General features: G+C 39.2%; 1 non-coding gene across 1 annotated transcript; it reads left to right on the top strand.

The window, feature by feature from the left end:
• Nucleotides 1–197: 197 nt before the first annotated feature.
• TRNAA-UGC (transfer RNA alanine (anticodon UGC)) lies at nucleotides 198–269 on the top strand. The gene has a single exon. It is a non-coding gene; the product is annotated as a tRNA-Ala (tRNA).
• The last annotated feature ends 8,083 nt before the right edge of the window (nucleotides 270–8,352 follow it).

Below are 8,352 nucleotides of genomic sequence, written 5' to 3'. Positions count from 1 at the left end.
GCAGGAATGGTAACAATTTGGGTTTAGAATTTACTATTCTTGAGCATAGCCATCCACCAAAAATAGTCTAATTTAAAAATTGTAGAAATAGTGGAGTTAACAGAATAAATTTTCTGACAAAAGGAAAGTGCTTTGCCAAACAATACAGAAAATAGGTATATTTCCTAACATACTGAAAAAAGAGGCAACTGCCACTTGGGGGTGTAGCTCAGTGGTAGAGCCCATGCTTTGCATGTATGAGGCCCCGGGTTCAATCCCCGGCACCTCCATGAGGATTTTATCTTTTTTCTCGTTTCCAAGATATTTTATACCCATACCTTCCTTCAGTCCTGTGGAATATGCTCTCCTACTTTTCCACTTTTCACTACTTTTTTTTCCCTTGCTTACGTGGAAAGTAAACATGATTGGTGCAGCTGCAGAAGGAATAAACAAGAGGAGAAGAAGAAGGAAAAAAAAAAGGCTTATTCCACATCCACGAATGTCACCAATTTAACCAACTTTTTCACCTAGACTACCATTTTACGATACTACTTAAGAGAAGGAAGATCCAAAGTAAGACAGGGAAAAAAATAAAAAGAAAGAAACCTGTGTGCACTTTCTTTAGCCAGAATAACTAATCCTAAAGACACTAGCCATGGGAAAAATTAGGGTGCTGTGAGCAGGATTCCAAGCACTTCTGGAAAAAAACTTTGGAATGCAAACTGAATGCCTTAGACACATTCATGAACCTTTATTACATACCTGGAATAGAACACATGAATTCGAACAAGGGCTTCTGTTTTTCTGGTAAGAGCCCGGAAAAAGACAAAATAAGGAAAGTTCCACCACCGACCTCCTTTAATTTTGGAGACAAAGTGTTGTTCATCCCCTGCCATAGAGAACACTTGGCTTTCAGATAAATTCAAGTAATGGAGAGGTCTTGGCTCCTTAATAGTCAACCATCTCTTTGTTTCCTTCCCATCCCTTCCACTGAATTCTCAAAAAGTTGAGAAGCAGATGCTCAGCAGCAAGTGGGTGCCATGGAGGCAGGAGATGTTCCCTTTCAATAAACCAGACCCCGTGGGCAATATTTCTGCTCAAAGGTTGTCCTTTGGGGACTGGTGGAATTGACGCTGTTTCCTTTTACAGATGGCTTAAGGGATCTGCAGTTTCTGAAGAGATAATCACTTTACCTGGAAGCTGATGGCAGAAAATGAGACTTTTATTGGTCTTCTCCTAAGAAAATTTTAGGATCATAACAATAACTAGTATAAATCAAAAAAGAATGAGATCAGCCTAGGAGCAATCTCATTTCTTTGTTTTTTCACAAATACTAATAATAAACTCCTTATCTACTCATCTTTTTTTTTTGGCTGTGTCACATGGCATCTTAGTTCCCTGGCCAGGGATCAAAGCCATGCCCCCTGCAGTGGAAGCACAGAGTCTTAACCACTGGACCGCCAGGGAAGTCCCCGTATCTACACGTCTTAATGCATAACAACTCTCACTCTATCTATTCTTCAGAGGCCTTCTACTTCTAGTTGTATAAATGTCCAAACTTGAGATTCAGAGATATCAACAGAATTCCAGATTCAGTTTACAATGTGTGTAGGCAGACATCCTCAAGAGGGTATCTTGTAGGCATTTAAAATATGTCATATCCAAACCCAAACTCAACATTTCCCCTTTATTGAAGGTCAGTCTTTTTTACTGGAACTAAAAATTTTTAAATATCTTGAGAAAGGAGCAGGTCCAAAATGAATTTTAATTACCCACCAAACACTTTTATAGCACGTGATATATGCCAGGCACTGCTCTAAGCACTTCATACATAGTCATGCAATCTGCTAACATCATGAATTACATTCTATTATCATGGCCCTCACTCTATAGACCAGGAAACTGAGACAGGACCAAGGTGAAGGGATAAGCCCAAATGTCACACAGCTAGAAGTGGTGGCTCCTAGTGAAGTGGTATCAGATGATCGTTGTCAGCAGAACCCCTGATTCCAGTCACCTTGGGGACTCACCACCCAGGGCTTTATGTATCCTCAAACCCACAATTCTCAGAATGTCCCATCAGGGCGGCTTTTTGTATAGATGGTACAGCACGAACATGGGGAGATACTGGAATATCTCTGTCTCACCTCTGAAAAGCATAAGGGCCCCAGGAGAGAAAGGAGGAGGTACTTTTAGAATCCAAGAGCTGGGACAGATCTTAATGATTAACCTGATTATCAAGGTTACCCAGATTTCTAACCCTGGAGCAAAGCAAAGTAGCTGAGCTAGCCTGGGGGTCCGAGTGTTTTGCTTGGATCTTCTGCCTCAAGCAAGAAAACATCTTTCAAGGCTCAAATTCTATGCCGGGGGATGGGGGTGGTGGTGGTGGGATGAACTGGGAGATTGGGATTGACATGTGTACACTAATATGTATAAAATAGTTAACTAAAAAGAACCTGCTGAATAAAAAATAAATAAAATAAATAATAAAATTCAAAAATTTTAAAAAAAGAAAAGAGAAAAAAAAGACTCAAATTCTAGCTTAAAAATTCATGAAATATTTTCCTATCCTTTTTTAAAATTGAAGTATAGTTATATATATATATATATATATATATATATATATATATGTATGCTTTTTCAGATTCTTTTCCCTTATAGGTTATTACAAAATATTGAGTACTGTTCCCTGTGCTATACAGTAGGTCCTTGTTGGTTATCTATTTTATATTTAGTGGTGTGTATATGTTAATCCCAAAGTCCTAATTTATTCCTCCCCATTCTAAACCTTCAATGTTTCTCTATTAATGAACTGTTTTTCTAAAAATAATTCTTTGAATAAAACTATCAGAACATTGAGGAAAAAACTTTTTTTCTTTCGTTCCCTGCCTCTCCCCAGCCTTTCCCTAATTTAAATAACATTCGTAGTATTTTTTTATCTTTATTTTGGTCTTCCCAGCACAGGAAGTGTTTTGAATCTGAGGGGAGCCCTCCCATCGTAGAGCCTCCCCCTTCCCCGACAGTGGCTGAGTTAGCAGGTAGAGTACTCGCTTGCCCAGACTCCCTCCAGCCAGGGCTCTGGCCTGAACTGGTGATCTAGGCTGTGCCAACCTGATATACTTGACAGGACTTGCACTCGGGAACCAGAGGGAAGCAGTGGCCCCTGACAACATATGTTGGCATTGGAACAGCAGTGAGGCATCACTTGGGGGTCTGCCGTCTGGGCTTGAAACCTGGTCCTCAAGACATCTCAACATTTCTGCGAGCCCACAGGTTTCCAATGAGTAAATTCTTTAGCCAGAGGCTCCTATCACTTGTAACTAAACCCTTGATAATATTTGTATTTGCAAATACTTATCAAACACCACGTGCTAAGAACTGGTCTAAGAGTTTCTCATGTACAGACTCACTTCATCCTCACAGTAACCCCATGATACGGGTACTATGATTATGCCCCTTTTACTGGTGAGGAGACTGAGGCATAGTAAAGAAAGCAACTTGAGGCTAAGTAATTTGCCCCAACTTATTATTCTTTTAAATATTTATGTATATATGTATGTATGTATTTATTTGGCTGTGCCAGGTCTTAGTTGGGGCATGTGGGATCTTTGTTGCAGCATGTGGGATCTAGTTCCCCGACCAGGGATCAAAGCCAGGCCCTCCACATTGGGAGCATGGAGTCTTAACCACTGGACCACCAGGGAAGTCCCTTTAAAAAATATATATATATAATTATTTATTTGGCATTTGTTCCAAATTATAAGCAATGAAGTAGCAAGGCTAGGATTTGAACCAGGCTGTCTGGATCTAAATCTGAGCTCTTAATCACCACACATACTGCTTCTCTACAGGTTTTAAATTTTTTTTAATTTATTTATTTTACTGATTACATAATAACTGCTCATCATAGAACCATTCAAACACTATAAAGGGTAGAAGAAAGAAAATAAAGCAACAGTACTGCTTATAGTAAACCATTGTCTATAGCTGTACTAGCTACTTGAGTTTAATTAAAATTAAATAAATTAAAGATTTGGTTCCTCGGTCACACTAACCACATTTCACGTGCTCAGTAGCCACATGCGTCTCTTGGCTACTGGTTTGGATAGCACAGCATGAATAGAACACGTTTCCATCATCACAGAAAGTTCTGATCGGCAGCCCTGAGTAATTTGGCCTTTTTTTCATAGTTCTCTGGGACAGTGAACAAATACATGTAATTTTATATAAATGGAGTATTCTGCATGCTGTTTTTATTGTGGGACTCTTTAGTTATTTTCTCTTATCTATGGCTTATTTTTTCTTGCTTTGACCCCTCCCCTCTCTTGTCGGGATAAGCCAGGTGGGTAGGAGACCTTCCGGGCCTTCCCCTGGGCTCTTACCCTCATGGAAAATTTCATATCACACGTAGAAGGGCTTGTAGTTGGTAAACATTTGCTTTTTTCCATTAATAAAACATCATGGAAATACTTCTGAGTCAGCCAATCCAGTTCTTACTTATTCTTGTTAGTGGCCTTGTGGAATTCCACGGTTCAGATATAACAATATTTTGAGGTACCTTCAGTCTCTTTCTCAGGAGTAGGATGATTAGATTGAAAGGCATGTTTATGTTTAATGTTCATAGATATTACCAGATTCTAGCCCAAAGGTGATACTGATCCCCATTTTCTCCTGCAATGAGTGAGTATATTCTGCCTTCTCCCTTCCCCTTCTATCTCACTGCCCCCAGACACTCCACATCTTGGTCCAGCATTAGGTGCTGTCACACGTCTAGATTTTTACAGAATTATGATTGAAAAGTGGTGTCTCTCTACAGTGGCAAACTGACCCCGGTGAGAGCAGGTGCCCAAGGTAAAAGCAATAAAAGATTGCAAACAATGTCCATTTGCTTTTATCCATCACCACATGTAGGCCATTCTAACAATGTCAGTGATAATGTACTCCACCCCTCAAAAATCTTTTGTTGCTGTTTGTGGGAATGTAAATTGATACAGTCACTATGGAGAACAGTATGGAGGTTCCTCAGAAAACTAAAAGTAGAGTTGCCATATGATCCAGCAATCCCACTCCTGGGCATATATCTGGAGAAAACTCTAATTTGAAAATATACATGCAACCCTATGTACATAGCAGCACTATTTACAATAGCCAACACCTGGAAGCAACCTGAATGTCTATTGACAGATGAATGGATAAAGATGTGGTACATATATACAATGGAATACTACTCAGCCATAAAAAAATAATGAAATAATGCCATTTGCAGCAACATGAATGGAATTAGAGATTATCATACTAAGTGAAGTAAGTCAGAAGGAGAAAGACAAATACCATACGATATCACTTATTTGTGGAATGTAAAATATGACACAAATGACTATATCTATGAAACAGAAACAGACTCACAGACATAGAGAACAGACTTGTGGTTGCCAAAGGGGAGGGGGTGAGGGAGGTTGGATTGGGAGCTTGGGATTAGCAGGTGCAAACTATTATATATGGAATGGATAAATAACAAGGTCCTACTGTATAGTACAGGAAACTATATTCAATATCCTGTGATAAACCATAATGGAAAAGAATATGAAAAAGAATATATATATGTATAACTGAGTCACTTTGCTGAACAACAGAAATTAACACAACATTGCAAATCAACTATACTTCAGTAAAAAAAATTTTTTTTAAATCCTTTTTTTGGCCTACATTCTAAGCTATTGCTGTGGGTACTGTTGAGTTTTAATAATATGTGTAAGCTTCGAGTCCCAGCTATACAACTGGCCTCAAATGCACACAAACTCAGCCACACATATTTGTTTAAAAGTGAATTATAATGTTTTTCAATAATTCTAGCTCACTTCAGGTGTGGCTTGTGTCTCCAGTCCCTATGGTACCACACACTCATGTTTACACTGGAGATTCATAATAAACCAGGAGAGCTGGATGTAATTTTTCTATTTGGAGATTAAAGTACACAACAACTTTTTCAAATAAAATCAGGCTTGAATCACGTATTCTGAAGCGCCAAGCTTTAACATTGTTCCTTGAAGGTCGGTGCACAGAAACTGTGGAGAAAGCCGGGAATAATACAACTGCAAAAAAGTACGGAAATAGGCAATTCCATGGAAAACAGAGTCAAATTTTGAAGAAGAACTCCAGGAAACATGACAAAAGGTGCTGGTCTTCTATTGCCAGAAGAAATCAAAAGGACAGTCTTTGAACACCTGCATAGTTTTCACCAGGAACAAGACACTCATTCTAAAGCAATGGATCAAATAATTTCAATGTTCACTATTTAGTCATTTTCTCTAAATTCAGTGTAAGAGGAAAATCTTCAGGGATTTTACTAAATGTAATAGAAATTTATGATGAATCTTCTGGTGAAAACATTTCAGTGGAAATGTCTGAGCTACAGAGACATATGAAGACTGCTGAGAACAATCCTGAAGAAACAAAGATGTGGAAAATGAGGCATTTCTGACATTCATTATAAATTGAGGTTTTTATGAATTGGTCAAATTTATCTTTATGTTTAAGACGTTTTTTTTTGAGAACTAGGTGCCTCTCTCTTTATTTATTTATTTGGTTGTGCTGGGTCTCTTAGTTGCTGCAGGCAGGCTCCTTAGGTGCTGGAGGTGGGCTCCTTAGTTGTGGCATACAAACTCTTAGTTGCAGCATGCATGTGGGATCTACTTCTGTGAGCTGGGATCGAACCCGGGCCCCCTGCATTGGGAGCGCGGAGTCTTACCCACTGCCCCACCAGGGAAGTGGGTAAAAGTCCGTTTAAGACTTTTCTTAACGATTTGAATAACTTATTTCGAGTGAAAGAAAACTTTCAGAATTAAAATTAATAAAAACTGTCTTCGGGCTTCCCTGGTGGCGCAGTGGTTGAGAATCTGCTTGCTAATGCAGGGGACACGGGTTCGAGCCCTGGTCTGGGAGGATCCCACATGCCGCAGAGCAACTAGTCCCGTGAGCCACAACTACTGAGCCAGCACATCTGGAGCCTGTGCTCTGCAACAAGAGGCCGGGATAGTGAGAGGCCCGCGCACCGTGATGAAAAGTGGCCCCCGCTTGCCACAACTAGAGAAAGCCCGCGTGCAGCAACAAAGACCCAACACAGCAAAACTAAATTAATTAATTAATAAACTCCTACCCCCAACATCTTCTTAAAAAAAAACAACAAACAAACAACAATAAAAACCCCCTATCTTCCATGAACTGTTAGTGAAGAGATAGGTAGGCAAATCTGGCTATTCTATTTAACATGAATATGCAAATTTGTACCAAATCATTGACATTTGCAAAAGTTAAGGCTCAAACACAGAACTATAATGCTATTTCATCACTAAGATGGCATAGGTAAGTTTTTCTTTTTCAAAAATTGCATTTATATAATTTTAAAATGTTAAACATCTTTTATCCGTTGTAATGTAATACTTATTTAAAAATTTATTTACTGACGTAATTATGCACATGCAATTCAATAATAGAAACATTTACTGTCTTCATTTCCCTTCTGATCATTGTTATCATCAGTTTCATTTTGTAGTTATTACTGAAAATCCTTCTGCAGTAGAGAGGAGGGTAGGATGTTATAAAATGATTCAAAAGATACAAAATATTTTCAAACAGCTAGAATTGGCCTTGAATAATATCCTGATACACTGAGCTTTATAGTTGTTCCTTGAAGGTTGGTGCACAGAAATTGTGAAGCCATTGGGCACTTGGCGTGATTAGTGCAAGAATGACCACAGACATCAAGCAGGAGAGGCACGACCACAAAAGGAGCCATAACTGATTGAATGAGCCATTTGCAGCTTCACTGCACCACCTCGGGTCCTTGGATCCTCATGGCTTATCTTTGAAATAAGCCCCTTTCTTTCACATGCATTTCCCTGACTGCAGAGAAGCTGAGCAGTTTTTCATGTTTATTGGACAACTGACAGCCTTATTCTATAAATTCCTCATCTGTATCCTCTCTGGGATGGTGATACTCAACATGTTTGTGTCTGGGACCCCTTTGAGAATATGATGAAGCTTATTATGCATCCTTTTCTGAGAAAAATACACACATGTTAACTTGTGCAGACCTCCACACCCAACTTCAGGGCGCTCAGAAACCTCCTCTTCCTCATTTTACAGATATAGAAATTCAGGCCCGAGACCTAAGACTAATTTGCAGCAAGTTCCATGCCCTGTGAGGCTCAGTTTTCTCATCTGCAGAATGGGAACACTCCCACTTAACCTCAAAGGATTAATGTAAGAATCGAATGAGTTAATGTCTAAACATACTAGTCTAGAAATTCCAAAATTACTGCAAGCGTTGACCTTATTTTTCATTTTCCCCCCTCAGAGCTCCACCCCCCCCCC

The sequence above is a fragment of the Lipotes vexillifer genome, unplaced genomic scaffold, assembly GCF_000442215.2.
Source record: "Lipotes vexillifer unplaced genomic scaffold, Lipotes_vexillifer_v1.1 scaffold304, whole genome shotgun sequence".
NCBI classification, from domain to species: Eukaryota; Metazoa; Chordata; class Mammalia; order Artiodactyla; family Lipotidae; genus Lipotes; species Lipotes vexillifer.
Note: the sequence above shows the minus strand (reverse complement) of the source record. Positions and strands in the feature narration are given on the sequence as shown.